At 48.2% G+C, this 15,607-nt stretch overlaps 1 long non-coding RNA gene across 1 annotated transcript in view; it reads right to left on the bottom strand.

Moving 5' to 3' along the window:
• Window positions 1-2,735: 2,735 nt before the first annotated feature.
• LOC146811656 (uncharacterized) overlaps window positions 2,736-15,607 on the bottom strand; it is a 78,144-nt gene continuing 65,272 nt past the window's right edge. Inside the window, exon 4 of the long non-coding RNA XR_014966766.1 lies at window positions 2,736-3,363. This is a non-coding gene — a long non-coding RNA (uncharacterized LOC146811656). The remainder of the gene's footprint in view (window positions 3,364-15,607) is intronic.

Here is a 15,607-nt window from a genome sequence, read left to right as displayed (position 1 = left end):
AGGGGCGTTTTCAATGTTTATTGAACCAATGTGATTCTTGTATAAAGTATATCTGCTGAATGATCAATAGACAACAGCAAATGAAAGTTATTAAAAATGTCAGGACAGTGAACAGAATAAAAGGTTCTACCCTTGTTCTGAAACAACGTATATATGCAAGCATATAAAAGAATATATAGCAATTTGGCGTACTCCTACTATGCATTCCCTAACCTAAGTGTCTAGGGTGTGTGTGTGTGTTTTGCCAAGAATCTCCGTACTGGATGATCCAACCCAATTACCTGATGGCAAAGTATGTAGGACCCCATCTTGGTCACGAGCTGGAAATCCTTTGCAGAGATATCAGCAGGCTTCTGGGCCAAAGCATCAGCATGTAGAGACCCCGCAAATTACAGCAAAGTGCTCCTCTGTTAATACCCGGAAAGAGATCTTTATTTATAACAAAAGGCATCCTTGCTTTGGGTCGGGATCTTGATCAGGCTACCATTATTTGTGTGTTATAGATAGCTATGTCTCCATATATACAAAACAATAAGAATATTTGCCACATCGTATGTATAAACCTTGTACATGGTCTCAAGGTAGCATGATACTGTTCTTGCAAAGTTGATTATGTAAGCAAGTATAGTTTCCAAGAAACTAATCCAGACTGTCAGAGATGCAAAATGTGTGTCGGAGGTTATTGTGTAAAAGTGAAGGCAACTTTAGGAAAGACCTTTGTATATGTTAAATGGTAGTGTTTCCATCCAGGCCTAACTGGGACACATGACAGCACCCTTGCACCATGGTGCAAGGTGCCTCCGTTGCAGGCAGGATTGTTTTTGTGCAGGAAGGGGTGCCTTCCTTCACAAAAATAATCATACAAGACGTTTTCATGCAGTGCACATGGAAAGAGGAAAAAATTAGGAGAAGTTAACATATTTCTACTTGTTACGCTTCACCTCGGGAGACGTACGGATTTGACACATCCTCAGGTTTACATTGCTTTGCAAATCTGGGGCAGTGTTAAATTCCTTGGGTGATGCGTGTGAAAACCCACCGCAATGCCCAGGGAATGCTTCTCAGGCACAGAGTGAGAACGCCGCAGTTTGCGCTGCGTCGCCTTACTCACGATTTATTAGGCTACTAAAAGCCATGCTGTGTGGCTTTGTGTGGCTTCATACTAGTTTATAAGAGCCCTGCCTCACGCATGCACCACTTTACATGGTGCAAAAGTGACTCAGGGTTCTCATAAATAAGCCCCTGAGTGTACTCCCACCTTTAAGTGAGGCAAGAGAGCCACAGTTTGTTGGGCTGAAGTCCTGCCAATTTATGCTGAATCTCCTACTCCTCCACACATTAACTAACACCCAAATCATATCATTGATCATTGTTTAACTCAGGGATTAAGCAATATGAACTGTGGTACCGTACAAGAAAATTACACTTCCAGAGCACTAAGGTTGGTGGAAATCTGATTAGATGCTCTAGGTTTGCGAGCCGAATCTCAGCAGGTTACTTAGGGGCATATGTATCAAGCCCTTTTCCCGTTCGCAAACGGGCCGATTTTCAGAATCGGCCCGTTTGCGAACGGGAAAAGGCCTTTTGGGATGTATCATCCCAAAAGGGCATCGCAAATTAGAGAATCGCAAATTTGCGATTCTCTGTTTTGCAATTGCATTTAAGGAATTGCAAATAGCGATTCCTTAAATGCGATGTAACAAGCACCCAAGTTGTGCGTTTCTCCTTAAGAAATCGCAAATTACCACCAACTTCAAGTTGGTGGTAATTTTCAATTTCTTTGAAAGATGCACTTTTTGGCATTTTTCAAAGTGCCATGTGGCGCACATACATGCGCTTAGGGCATGTATGTGCGCCACATGCGCACACATGCTCATTTCAGGGGTGCATCAGGGTGTCCTTATGACACCCTTGCACCCTTTAAATTATTCTCAATTTGCGATTCTCTAATTGCGAATCGCTAATTGAGAATGTCTTCCCATTCATTCCTATGTGCCTCCTGGCCCATAGGAATGAATGGGAAGGTATTCCTTAATTGCGATTTGCAATTTGCTAATCGCAATTAAGGAATGCCAAGGAATCGCTAACAATTTGCAAATTTTTACTTGCATCTCGTCTGCGATTCCCAAATAGCGATTCTCAAAAAATCGCTATTTGAGAATCGCAAATAGATAATTTGATACATATGCCCCTTAGTTCTGAGGCAAACATCAACATGCAATAATGATTAGTGAGTAATGAGGCAGTCTAAGAATACTTTTATGAATATTGAGTGACGGAGCAAGCCTGAAGGATTCCTGAGTGATGGGACAAAGCTGAGCATGTAATGGTGGTAATTCTTGGCAAACTGTGGACATTCTTGACAGTGTTGCTCACCTCGAACATATGCTTGCACATGAATCATGGGAGTCATTCTTAATATATAGTGGACATTCTTGACACTTTGGTGCCCTGTCCTGCTATAATTATTGAACTAACATAATATTGGTAATTTGTAGATTTTTTTAACACACTGCTGTGGGAGGCGATCCATATACTCACTAATCCATCCACCACTTTCATCCGCCATGCATCCATGCAGTCATGTCTTCGAGAACTTATCCATGAATTCATTCATGCACTCACCCACCAGGCTTTCAGTTAGATAATTATCCATCCATACATTGACGCATACTTACACTCTCCACTCATTCATTCATCCAACCATGCAGAGAGAGTCTCAATCAAGACCACGATTTCCTTTGCACATTAACAATGAGAGTTTAATCACAAAAGCTAAGTCTTACATTGTGTAGGCAGCTGCACAGTCAGAAAAAACTTTCAAGAGGTAAAACAGGTACAGAGAAGAATTAGGAAAGAAGTGTAGAAGAATAATCATCATTCAAAATGATAGTATTGGAATTGACAAATTTGAAGAAAACAAGCTGGGGATCTTTGAAGAAACATGCTAGATATATTGTTGACAACAAAATAAACCTTTATCAGCATCTATAATGCTTTCCATCCCACTGAAAAAGGATATGACGGGAATAATGCAAATTGCAGTAAAAACGACAATGGCGAACTCTTGTTATCACAATACTTATTCAATACCGTAATTGCTTTGACAAAGAAAAATAGAGAATTGCATTCTTGACATGAGGGCAGAAATATATTGCTCGCTTGAGTTTTCAGAGACCAACTTTTTTAACTGTCGTCGTTTGTTCCAAATCTATGATGGCTGTAGGTACAGAGATTATCTTGGTTTCAGGGGTCTATCGTTGCACTCGTCAGTAGAACAGCAGTGATTGAAGTCGCCAGGTCTGAAATTTAAGTCTGCTAGGGCTTCACACTCTGGCACCGATGTGCATCCTTTGTCTTCCACTGTAGAAGACAAAAACCTAATTAGTTTTGTTCTGTTTTCATTTGCTTCTCCATGGAAAGGACATGAACTGGAAACGAAGGGGGGATATTTACAAGGTCTGGTGCATCTCTGCAAATCAGCAGGAATGCGCCAGAATAGATGTGACACGCAATTCTCCCCTTGCGCCTCCACGGATGCGTCATATTTACAATGCGGCACACCATGGCGCAAGGATAGGCAGATGAATGTCGCATCTTGTGGCGTAAGGGCGGCACATTGCTGGAGTCATGTCGCAAGCAGGACGCAACTCAAGCAATGCACAGGGGCCGCCCATACTTAACGTGGTGCGTCACTCCTGATGCCTGCTTCAAGCAGGCGTAAGGGTTTGACGCAGCGGCGTCGTAAAACTGACTCAGTGAAATCTTGTAGATTTCACTTAGTCAGTTTTGCAAGGCTTTCCTGCAACGGAACGCCAGGCCTGCGACGGAACGCCCACATGAAACCTGACGCAGGTTTCATGTGGCGCAGTGCTTTACAACGTGACCCATCTGCCGAGATGCGCCACGTTGTAAATAAGTCGGAACGTGGCGCAGTGGCAGCTCAAATGTGTCGCAAGGGGCTTGTAAATCTGCCCCGAAATGTGGTATTTCTTCCTCTTTGCCTTCCTTGTCCCATTGCTTACTTAATGAGAGAATGTGCGCATTCACACTCCCTACAGCTGTTTTCTCTTTCTATCCCTGGAATAGGGACCCATATATCCCCCGGCTTTTCCCTGACTGCCTGTTCATTTGTTGCACCCTTGCCACTTCCTGAGGGCTGTAGGGCTTTGCAAGGGTACATTTTCTTATCCAGGGAGTACTAAAGCCTCTCTATCGAAGACATTGTTTAGTGGTAGGAATGTTCTTTTTTATTTTGGTTAACTTTGTTCCTAGCATTTGGTAAGGGCTGGTTTAAATCTGCCCGCGGATGCACTGGACCGGCAGGCTGGGAGTTTAAGAGTCCTCTTCGTTCCCCTGTTGTGGCTGTGAGAGGCACATAGGGCCTTTGTTCTTTTGGAAATTGAACGGCTTCAGTAAGTACTGTGGGCCTCATTTATGAAAAGTGATGCATCGCTGCGAGAAAACAGTGATGCGTCACTTTTCATTGCGCCCTCCTTGCAACACTACTGATGCGTCATATTTACAGTATGGCGCATCATGTTGCACGGAGTTACAGATAAAATCAGTATTTCTGACGTATCTGTAGACGCAAAAATGACGCATTGCTGGAGTGTGTCACAAAAGTGACGCAACTCCAGCAATGGCTCATTACACATTGGCAAGTCCCATGTGAAATGTGCCTGCGTCATTTGTGTCCTAGAAGTGGCGCAGTGAAATCTCATAGATTTCACTGTATCACTTCTACCACCCTTTCTTGGGTCGGAACGCCCCTCCTGCATACATTATACCTGGCACAGGAATAATGTGGCGCAGGAGTTAACAAAGTGACGCATATGCTTAGATGTGTCACTTTATAAATATGGTGCAACAAGGCACATTTTTTTACGCTGGTGGTGCGTCACAAAAAGTGACGCACCAGCGGCCGAAAAGTGACACAAGGGCTCATAAAAAATCCCCTGCTGGTTTAATTATAGTGGCGCTGCATTCTAGATAGTTTCTTAATGGCTAAGGGCGCCACCTAGTGGGACCTAATTCTCGGTGCAGAGCAGAGGTGTAGTTCTGAATATGTTGTCCCTATGGCTAATAAAGCTTCCTTTATACTCTGTTAGAGTTCTAATATGCTCCTCTTAAAAATAAAAAAGGAAAAGAAGGACATTCAAAGAAGCTTTATTTCAGTTACATCAGCAACCATAAATGTACATCATAAAATCTTCAGTTAAAAAAGTTAAAGAAATAATCATGATATGAAACGTTGAGCAGCTACATTGCAAAAAAGTGACACTGCATGAAAACTAAAAAGAGCTAATCAGTATGGGCCCTCGGGTATTCTACAAGCTCAAGTTCTAAGGTGACATACATTTACATCAATACAGTCATGCCTTTAAACCGTTCCAATATACAGAAAATATCATACAGAAGTAGCATCATAGCAATAGATTATCTTTTTGCGAGTAAAAACAGCTAAAGGGTGTTACCTTTGGCTTTGAGTGCTGGGGGGAATTTATTCCCCAATGTAAACCCTGCCCCTTGGGGACTTACAGAGGCTTATTGAGTCTCTCTTTTAAGAGAAACCGTAGGCATCTAGATGTTGCTTGTCTTTTCATTTTGATCAGGGAATTGGTGTGCCTCTCAGTTATGGGCCCACATGGGGATTTAAATGGACAGTTTAGCTTTCTGTGTTCCTCTCACTGGTGCCTGCTTGCGTTTATAATGGGAAAGCATATCAGGGAGTAACACCATTCTCCTCCTTTCACTGAGAGATTCCTACATTGAGCCAAGAAAAGAAGACAGGGTTCTAGGTTTTCCTCTGTGTCTGATAAGGATTTGCAGAAGATTGTGAGGTGCCTATTTGAGACACATAATCGCCATTGCAAGAAGAATTAATTGCCTCAGGATTCTCCTGTCCTCAGGCAGATCCTGCTTCTATCTCTGCCCTCCTGGGCTTCAGCAGAGTATGATGGAGAGGAGGCAGGTTTTCTGGATGATCTTTCTGCTCCTAGACAGAAATGTATTTTAATAGAGAAGCTGAAGTTGCTGGTCTCCTACCTCTCTCACACTCTTCAGCTGTCTATGGAGGGGGATTAGTGAAGCACAAATGGGGAGCAATTTTGTCAAATCCAAAGGCTTGCTTTTCCCAGGGTGCCTGTGAGCGACCCTTGACCCTGCTTGCAGGTTAGGCCACTCCCAAAGCCACACAGCTCGGCCTGTGTGCCCCTGCCTTTGTGCCCGATGCTGCCGCTCCATGAGTTCGCCGCTCCCCCCTTCTCTGTGTGTATTAGTTTTTTGCCTGTTACTGCATTCATTGTGTTGCCTTTTGTCACCTGCTTTGTGCCATTTTTGATTACTTTGGTTGCCCCTTTCTTCTGTTCCCTCTTGCCTTCTGTATCCCCGTCTCTTCCCGCCGCTGCCTCCCTGTGGCCCGCCCCCTCGCTCTCCCATTCGACGCCCCGCTCCCCCCTCCCAGCTGCTCCACCCTTCCACATCCCCTTATATGGTGGCCACTGTGCGACCGCCCAGCGGACGCGCACAGTGGATGCGCTGCTGTTGCGCCAAAGGCGCTCCTAAGGCAAGCCTGTCTGTGCCCGTCCGCTCCTAGGCCGCTCCCAGCACCAGAACCCCTGGCCCCCGCAAACGTCACGACACCTGACACCGCTACAACTCCAGCACCCTCCATGCAGTCAATGCCGGACGATCACGCACTTGCTGCCTGGCCGCCGCAAATAGCACCCAAGGATCCTTCTCATGTCGGAAATGCAGCTTCACCAGCATCCAGCCCGCCAACCCACCGACCAGGAGAGAACCCAACTACCTCAGATGCATTCTTCTCAACACGCGCTCCGCCCGCAAACACGCCGTTGAACTCTGGGACCAACACGATTCAACCACCCATGACGGAGACCTGGCTGAACCCCTCCTCGGCACCCGACATCGCCATAGCCATCCCGTAAGGCTACAAGATCACCCGCTGGGACCGCACCAACGGAGTAGGAGGAGGAATCGCCATTGTCCACAGGAACACTCTCAGAGTCTCGACCAACCCCAACGACACCCTCAGCACCGCCGAACACCTGCACTTCCAGATCCACACCGACCCCAACACCACCCTCAGAGGAACCCTCGTCTACAGACCCCCCGGCCCCCAACCACAGTTCAGCGACTCCATCGCCGACTTCGTCAGCACACACGCCCTCGCCTCCACAGACTACATCCTCCTCGGGGACCTGAACTTCCACCTCGAGAACAACAACACCAACTCCACCACCCTGATTGACAACCTCACCAACCTCGGACTCAGACAACTTGTCACAACACCCGCCCACTTCGCCGGCCACACGCTTGACCCCATCTTCTCCGCAAGCCCCCACGTCTCCTTCAACCACACCACCGAAATCCACTGGAACGACCATCGCTGCATCCACTTCACCTTCCGGAAACCTACCACAAACCACCGCACCCAACAGATGCATCGCCGCCGCTGGAGCAAAGTCACCAAAGGCTAGTTTACCACCACCCTTGTCCAGAACCCACCCGCCGACCCCACCGACCCCGACACCACCACCCACAACCTCAGACAGTGGATCGATGACTGCGCCAACACCCTCGCCCCATTCAAGAAACCGTCCAACAGCCACACCAGCAAGAAAGCGAGCTGGTTCACTGAAGACCTCCAAGCAAACCTGCCGAAAGCTAGAGAAGAACTGGCTCCGTGAACAAACACCGGACAGCTACTCAGCCCACAAGACCGTCACCCGAAGACACCATCGCCTCATCAGATGCACCAAAAGGGCCTCCTTCAATGACCGCCTAGACAACAACCCACACAACAGCAAAGAGCTCTTCAACATCGTGAAGGAACTCTCCAACCCCAGCTCTAACACCAACGACATCCCACCCTCGCAAAACCTGTGCGACTCACTGCCCACCTTCTTCCATCGCAAGATCGCAGACATCCACAACAGCTTCAACGCCATGCCCGCCCCGACAACTACTGAAACCTCCGCCCCCACGACCACCATCCACACCAACAGCCTGCTCTCCTGGACCAACATAAACGACGACAACACCATCAAGTTCATGAACACCATCCACTCCAGATCTCCGTCAGACCCATGCCCACACCACATCTTCAACAAAGCCAGCACCGCCATCGCACCCCATCTCCGGAAAGCCATCAACATCTCCTTCGAGACAGCAACCTTCCCGGAAATCTGGAAGCACGCCGAGATCAACGCCTTACTCAAGAAACCCAAGGCGGACCCCAAGGACCTCAAGAACATCCGGCCCATCTCCCTGCTCCCGTTCCCGGCGAAGGTCATCGAGAAGACAGTCAACAAACAACTGACCCGCTACCTCGAGGTGAACAGCATCCTGGACCCATCCCAGTCCGGGTTCTGCAGCAACCACAGCACCGAAACTGCCCTCATCGCCGCCACCGATGACATCATGACACTGGTGGACAATGGAGAAACCGCGACCCTCATCCTCCTGGACCTGTCAGCCGCCTTCGACACGGTCTGCCACGGTACACTACGCACATGCCTCCACGATGCCGGGATCCAAGAGAAGGCCCTGGACTGGACCACCTCCTTCCTCTCCGGCAGAACACAGAGCGTCTGCCCCCCCCCTTCCGCTCTGCAGCCACCGAGATCATCGGCGGAGTACCCCAGGGCTCATCCCTCAGTCCAACGCTGTTTAACATCTACATGGCACCGCTCGCCCACTTCGCCTGACTACACGACCTCCACATAATCTCCTATGCCGATGACACCCAGCTGATCCTCTCTCTCACCAAGGACCCCCACACCGCCAAAACCAACCTCCACGAAGGAATGAAGGCCTTCACCGAATGGATGAGGAACAGCCGACTAAAGCTGAACTCGAACAAGACGGAGGTCCTCATCCTCGGATCCACCCCTTCAGCCTGGGACGACTCCTGGTGGCCGACCGCACTGGGAACAACTCCAACGCCCACCGATCACGCATGCAACCTAGGGGTCATCCTCGACTCCACCCTCTCCATGAATAAACAGGTCAACGCCGTCTCTTCCTCCTGTTTTAAAACCCTCCGCATGCTCCTCAAGATGTACAAGAGGATCCCCACCGAAACGAGAAGAAGAGTCACCCAGGCCCTCGTCAGCAGCAGGTTGGACTACGGAAACGCCCTCTATGCAGGAGCCTCGGCCAAACTCCTGAAACGGCTCCAACGCATTCCAGAACGCCTCTGCACGCCTGATCCTCGACATCCCTCGCCGCAGCCACATCACACCCCACCTGAGAGACCTGCACTAGCTCCCCATCAACAAGAGGATAACCTTCAAGCTCCTCACCCACGCACACAGGGCACTCCACAACACCACCCACGCACACATGGCACTCCACAACACCGGACCAGTGTACCTCAACAGACGACCTCGCCCTCGCCACAGTCCCTCGCATCCGAAGAGCGACCTCCGGCAGCAGATCATTCTCCCACCTCGCCGCCAAGACCTGGAACACCCTCCCCAGCCACCTTCGGCAGACCCAAGACCTACTGACCTTCAGAAGACTCCTCAAGACCTGGCTTTTCGAGCAGTAGCAGCATTCCCCACCCCGCAGCACCTTGAGACCCTCACGGGTAAGTAGTGCGCTTTACAAATGCTATGATTGATTGATTGATTGATTACTGGTATTTAAAATCTCTTGAAGAGAGAATGGAAGGGCCCTGCCAGAGTTTCAGTTCCCATATTCATGGGGAAACATTATCCTTTAGCGAAAGAAGAGACTGAACTGTCTCAATGACTGGTGGTGGACCTCCGTCTAGTGTATTCAGTGGGTGGACAATCCCGTCTTACTCAAAATCTTGTCCTTTCAAACCCCGCAGATAAGAAGGTTGAGGGCGCCGGGAAGAGACTTCATACAGGTCTTAGTCTTGCTTTGAGTGTGGGGATCTGTTGGATATATGTCTTTCAATCCTTAGTCAAGGATTTTCGATTTCTCTCTCTCATGCTGCATTTAAGCTGGTAAAGATTTTTCAGCTATTGGGAAAAATGGAGAGTCAGGCCCATTTCTTGGCCAATGGTATGTTTAACAACCTAAGAGCCTCACCCATGGCATTAGCAAGCTCAGTTGCTGCCAGGCATCATTTACACATTAAGAACTGGAAGCAGCCCAAAAGAACTGTTTGCTGAGAATGCCCTACTTGGGGAACAAATTCTCTGATGATAAGTTCTATGAAGTTCTGCTTAAAGTGTTTTTGTCACAAACAGAAATATTGGAAAAGAGGCAGGAAGAAGTATGAGCATTACCAGAGGAAAAAGACTGACTAAGGTAAATCAATCAGTTCTTCTTCTCGACAGGCAGCTGGGAGAGGCAATGAGACACTGAAGTCCTGACTATGCCAGAACCTCTATGGGGCCAAAGGGGGGTCGTCTGCAGTTATGTCATAAAATTTCATGAGATTTAATAATATACATGTGTACTCAGAAGCTTGTTTCTTAGTGATACTTCATGGAAGTACTTCTAGATTTTCCAGACTCACAATTTGTGCAGACCTTTTGGCCCAGGGACAAGAAAAAGATGGAAACCCTCCGGGACCTTATATCCCTTCTGCAGGTCTAGGAAGCTATTTACCCTGTCTTTTTAGCAGAGAAGGATCTGGGATGTTTCTCCAAGTTTTCCTTGTTCAGAAGGCTTCAGGAGACTTCAGAATGATTATGGACTTGACATTCCTGAATCAGTATATCCCCACCATGAATTTTAAGATGAACAGTCCGAAACAGCTCAGTACTCTAATAGCCATGGAGAATGTTCTTATAAAAATTGACTTATAAGATGCCTACCTGCACGTCCCCATAGCTCTGCCCCAAATAAGGTTCCTCAGGTTTGCTGTCGGGAGCCATCACTGGCAGTTTCAAGTGTTACTTTTTGGGCTGAAGACCTACCCCAGAGTTTTTACCAACGTTTTGGTTCCTGTCTTATGTCTTGCCCATGCCCAGGAGAGGTAGCCGACCCATATCTGGATGATCTTCTAATCTAATCTCCCACTCTGAGCCAGCCAATAAAGGACACAGAGTTGAAAGTCCAGTCTCTGGAGAACTTTGGGTTTCTAGTGAACTGACAGAAGGTGTTCCTCAAGCCATCTCAGAGGTTGGAGGATATAGGGATATTATTCGACATGATCCAGGGGACGGTATGTCTTCAGACGTACAGGAAGCTCAAACTCGGGAGCCTGCTACCAATGCTGTTGAAGAGACAAAAAACCTCAGCGAGAGAGTAGCATCAAGTCCCTGGAAATATAGTAAACAATAATTATATCTCAGATATGTAGCACGGGCGTCCGCGCATGCGCATTTGTCAGAATAAGTAGGAAACCAGGAAGAGGGAGCCCCGGAGACGCCGCGCTTCAGGTAAGTGTCTTTACTTGTATTTAATTTACAATTAGGGTATGTTTTAAAAGGAGGGCGGGCGGGAGGCGGGTGGCGCGTAGTGGGGCTACGCGGAGCACGTAGTGTGCGTAGATTTGGGCACACTACGCGCTGCTTCACGTAGCCCCACTACGCCCACGACGCCCACCCTTAGTTTTAACAAGGTGTAAGGAAACAGGATTTTTGCAGGTTACCCCCACATTTTGCCCCAATTTGGACTATTAGCTGCTGGTTTTTCAATTTTGAGCCTGCACTGAGGCCTGCTAACCAGACCTCAGTGCCAGTATTCTAACTCTACACCAAAGGTAAGTTATATTGGCTACTCCCAATTGGCAAGTACTGACTTACTTATAAGTCCCTTGTATATGGTACCCAGGGTACCAAGGGCATGTAAGGTAGAGTGTTCACCCAGGGCTGAAGCCCTGTCTGTACCACCCTGCATGTGACGCAGACAGGGTACCCCAGCCTGCCCCTGCAGCCTGGCAGGGCAGTGTTTCACAGTGCCAGTTCGACTTTGCTATTACACCTAATGGCAAAGCCACTACTGCCTTTAAGGATATATGTATGTCTCCCTTAAGGAAGGCCTATGAAGCCCCATGGCAGGGATCCATATATACTTAAGTAAGACAAATGATTTTTAATATGTCTAAACAGCAACACTTCTCAATTGTCCTTTTTGCTGTGGAAAGGTTAGGAGCCCCATTGGCTATCACATGGTTAAACAGTTGGCCCCCTACCCCGTCTAACTCCTGAATGGGACTACCTAACAGGGTTAAGTAGGGTGTCAAAGTAATTGTGGCATTAAATCTGACCAGATGGCCAGGCCAGATTTAAAGTCAATATTAGAGTTAAGCAACCTTTAGAAAGTTGCCACTCAGTACTCCATCTAGTCCAGTGGTCTCACGAAGGCCCTGACACTTAGACAGATTTCTTACCACCTGAGGATACGCGTGAACGACTCCCAGACCCGGTACAAAGGCAGTTGTCACAAAGTGAGGTGTTACCTAATTTTCCAGTGTGGCCTCTCAGGGTGTTAGCCCACAGGGCAGGTTTCGAAGGTGACAACGCCTTTGAAGGGCCACTGGCAATAACATCCGTGAGCAGGATGCCTTTTGTTCCTGCAGACAATTAGGAGGAAAAGGAAAGGAATCCTGTGTTCAAACTAGGTTTCCCATGGGCTTGCAGCTTTCTGGTAGCCACACCTGAATGGCTTATCGTTTTCAGTTTCCAGATCATTACAAGCTTCCAGAAGATACTCCACTAATAACGTTTGTAGTCTTCACTGAGTCTCTTTTGATTCTTAATGCAGAGAGAGAGATTTTTCTCTCCAGTTAAGTCTTCGGTTCCTAACAACCTCCAGTTCCTACCGGAGTGCTTTGCCAAGGGAATGTCTGTGGCCAACCTCAGATTGCAATGATCTGCAACAAAGACATTCAGATGCCCTTGGAATGAGCTGTTGCTGAACCTTTAGTATCTAGGCTCTGTAAAAAGAATTTGTAATCCTTTGCCACCTTGGGATCTTCCCTTGGTCCTTTATTTTCTTCAGAGAACACCATTTGAACCCCATTACTCCTCATATAAACCGTTTTTCATTCCTAAGACCTTCTTCCTGGTCTCCATTACATCAGGTAGGCAATAGGTAAATTTGGTTCTCTCGTCTGCCGACATCCTTACCGTAGGATTTTGGAGTATAGTGTAGTTTCATTCGTATTTTTTAAAACCTTTTTATTGGGTTTTGTATTTCAAACAGCAGCAACGTATAGCATTTTACAGCATATTGCAAGAAAGAAAAAAGATTCAGTACATACAGGTATGAACACAGTAGATAAAACCATTGCCTGGAGTATTCCCGGGAATGCAGGTCTGTCGTGTGTAGGATGTTTAGTGCTCAAAACCTGCTGTAATTGGTGCAGCTGTAACATAACTGGAAGTGAACAGTAGAAGACTCAGTGGACTAGCGAGGGGTTGGGCAGGTTCAGCTGTAATGGTTAGTGTATGATAGGTGATTCCTGGCAGGGGGTGGTATGGGGAGGTGCCCCGGCATTTCACTCACAGGCAGTGCTGCACTGTGGAATGTGATTGGTGGGCATCACAGCTTGCAGTTTTGTGTTGGGAAGTGGAAAAAGCTTGAGTGGAAAGAAGCTGACGCATTCAGGGGGCAAGTCATCGTTTCCCACCACCTGGTAGAAATGTGTGAGTAGAGCGGCCCACTGTGGGGATATAGGTCGACGGCGCATCTGACAGACCTCCTTGTACCGGAGGGTGTCTTTCTCTTCCGCGCCCCATTTGCACATCGCTCCTCTCCATGCCTCCACCTGGGAATGCCAGTGGAATGTGATCATTCATTTAGCGAGTAACAGGACCTGGGCAGCGAAGTAGGCTCGGATTTTCCGTTGCTTCTTTTGTTTAAATATGCCTAGGGAGAAAATTTTCCCCCACGTGTATATGTCTGGGAACTCTGTGACCTTGCACGGTGTCGAGTGGAGCGTGTGGCTATAGCTTTGGAGGGCTGGGCCGAACCACAGCATGAGTGTTAGCATCGCGTCCAGGGTCCTGCATCAGGGGCATTCAAACTGTCTCAGGGAAGTGACTATACAACTGAGCAGGGATTAGGTAGGCCATGTGTAGGATGAAGAACTGTATGTTCTTGAACCATGAGATGTGGGAGATCTTTTTTGGGAACTCAAGTGTCCGCTCCTATTCCTTATCATGCAATACCTTTCCAAGCTCGTCCTCCCACTTTTGACGAAGCACCATGAGAGGGGCAAGTGTTAGTCCACGTATGGCCTTATACAACCAGGTGATGAGGCGGCAACTGGCCCTGAATTACTGGATGTGGCATGGGCTATCCCCCCAAAAGGTTCCAGAGGACTTGGCAGGTATGGCTAATCTGATGGTGAAAGAGGAACTGTCCCGGTGGGAGACTACTCTCCTTGGTCAGTTGATCGAAGGGGAGATGTCCCTCCGTGAAGAGGTCACCCACCTTGAGTTGTGAGTTGTCTGTCCAGACCCTCAGCTCCCCAGCAGTGTAATAAGCTTGGCTGCGTGGAAGGCCAGCCAGAGGCACATTTGGGGCATAGAGCGGAGTCTCACAGGAGAAGCGATGTATCCTAGCCAGGCATTTCTTCACTACTGCCACATGCATGGGCCAGGGGGCTATGGAACATGCCTTTGGGAAAAGGAGGTATTGGATCGCTGGTACCAGTAAAGGGGCCTGAGGCCCGAGCTGTCCTGGTTCGGGTATTGCCCGGCTGTCCAGCAGGACAGCCATTGGAGCTGTGCCGCCAGAAAGTATGCTTCAAAGGACAGGGCCCCAGACCTCCTCGGTCCACTAGCAGCTGCAATTTGGTCAGAGCAACATGTGATGCCTGGGTCCCTATATGAGTATACAGAGGAGAGAGTCCAGTTCCCTAAAGAAGGAGTGATGGGGTATAACTGGGAGATTTGTGAAGTAGTACAGAAGACGGGGCAGGATAACCATCTTCGCCAGGGCAATTTTACAAACAGGTGCCAAAGAAAGGGACCACCAGTAGTGCACTTAGTACCGGATAACCGTCAAGGCCCTGCTGAGGTTCCCCTAATAAAGATTCAGGGGAGTATGGCAGAGGTGGATCCCACCTGTGCGTGCCAATTGATGCAGGTGTCGCCAAGGTATATCTCCTGAGGCGGTTGCCCAGGGCTGACCTGGTGTATAGTCGACATAGCCCAGTTAACTCAAAGTCCAGCTCTTGTGGTGGATCTTGGAGGGACTTAAGTCTACTGTTATGTCCGGCAGGTATATGAGCAGATCGTCCACATATGAGGACACACCGTTTGTCCTACCTGCCAATGTAATGGCCCACTCCTGGCCTCCCACATGCAACTGCACGGGCAGAGGCTCCATTACCAGCATAAATAGCATGGGGAAGCGTGGGCATCCCTGTCTTGTCCCTCAGCCCACCAGGAAGGAAGTTAAAACAAGATGGCCTTGGCATATCTGGGATGTTGGGTTGGAGTGCAATAGTTTTGTATAGGCTAAAAGCCGGGGTTTGATTCCCATGAGAGTGATCACAGCGATCCGAACAGGTAATGTCAGTCCAGGGTATCGAATGCCTTCTCCAAATCAAGATTGAAACAAGCCACCTGCGGGAATAGCCCCTTCACCTAGTCCTGCACGTGAAAGAGGCAGAAAATATTCTGGGAAATGCTGCAGTCCGGGACAA

This window comes from Triturus cristatus, chromosome 7 (genome assembly GCF_964204655.1).
Source record: "Triturus cristatus chromosome 7, aTriCri1.1, whole genome shotgun sequence".
Classification (NCBI taxonomy): Eukaryota; Metazoa; Chordata; class Amphibia; order Caudata; family Salamandridae; genus Triturus; species Triturus cristatus.
This window is presented reverse-complemented; position numbering and strand designations above follow the sequence as displayed.